The following is a 1,559-nucleotide window of genomic DNA, read 5'->3' as shown; positions in this document are numbered from 1 at the left end:
TTGGGTCTTCATTTAAAGTGAAAGGCATGTCAGTTTGAGGTCTGACCTCTAGGATCTCCACTGACTCCAACAACTTGGCTGTTTGAAGGGAGCGTCTTATGTCCCCACATGCTCTTAAGGTACTGTCACACTAAGCGATATCGCTAGCAATATCGCTATAACTTGTGACGTTATAGCGATATTGCTAGTGACATCGCTGTGTCTGATACTTACCTACGACCCGCTCCCCTGCTGGTTATCGATGATCGCGCCAGGACATCCTGGACTGTTTCTCATCATCAGCTTCCTGCTGGGCTTCCTGTGGAGAGACGAGTGTGGAGCCGGGCAGGAGGACGTCAGGATCGCCTAGTGTGACAGGTAAGTAGCGACCCCCGTCCCGGTGAGATCTGCCTATGTGGCAGCTCACTAGCGACCACTTAGCGATGTACCAGCAATCCTGACCGCGTCATCGCTGGTCGGGATCACTGGTACATCGCTAAGTGTGACAGTACCTTTACTCTGCAATGCAAATATAGGGTCAATCTGCAGGTTAATAACGTTACTGTGACACTAGTCACTACTCAAGGACAGGCCATGAGGCAGAAGAGTCAGACGTTCCCATGTCAATACCAAGAGAGTACGTAGATAACCAAGGGAAAAGACAAAGGCGTAAGTCAGGTAACAGTCCAGGGTGAATAACAAGAGATAGCAGAGCAAAACCCGAAGGACAAGACAAAGGGGTAGTCAGAACACGGTGCAAAGTGTCAGGCAGCAGAAGATCAGAACTCAGAGCAACAGAATCAGGCTAACACTCACCAGTAAGCACAAACTATGTCTGGCAGGGAACAGGGGCAGACAGCACAGTTAAATATGTATGCAATTACCAGAACTCTGAACACCTGCAGAATGTCCTACACACCCCAGTCACAGATTGGACAGCAGAGCTGTCAATCAAAGCACAAAAAGCCCAGCAAGCCCCTCTCAGTAATGGACAACCAAACTGTCAATCAAGACACAGACAGCTCAGCATGACAGTTTCCATAGAACAGCATAGCAATCATTCACTGAGCGGAGGATTCATGACAGTTACAATGCTGTCCACCTGTCTTCCTGAAAGTGTGGCTACTGGTAGAAAAAATAACTTTTTTCCTCCCAGGATCCACCGGGTTTCATTCACTGAACTGTGCCCAGAGCAGCTACAGTCACCGCTCACAGCTTTGTGACACTTTGATTGACATCTGTATCAGCCACTCCACTCTCCTATATATTCTCGCCTCTGGCAATATGGATTGCCAGTGTTAACTGTTGTATTGCCTTGTGAAGGAGTGGAGGATTTGGTGTTTGGCAGAGGCGATTTTGGAGAGTAATTCTGTGACTGTTGCTAGGTGTTTTGGCTGTTTACAATCCCCCGTCCTCTCCTATTTAGTTTCCCTATCTTTTCTACCCTTTGTCCCCCTCTGTTATCTGTGAGTGCATATTTGTATGATGTCTATTAATTTATCCCTGTACGTCTTTCCTTGTTTGACTAATTTGTGTATATACATACACTATTCCTCCCCACTTACCTGGGAGGAGGAGGA

This window comes from Dendrobates tinctorius, unplaced genomic scaffold (genome assembly GCF_039654945.1).
Source record: "Dendrobates tinctorius isolate UK_male_01 unplaced genomic scaffold, ASM3965494v1 ptg000103l, whole genome shotgun sequence".
NCBI classification, from domain to species: Eukaryota; Metazoa; Chordata; class Amphibia; order Anura; family Dendrobatidae; genus Dendrobates; species Dendrobates tinctorius.
Note: the sequence above shows the minus strand (reverse complement) of the source record.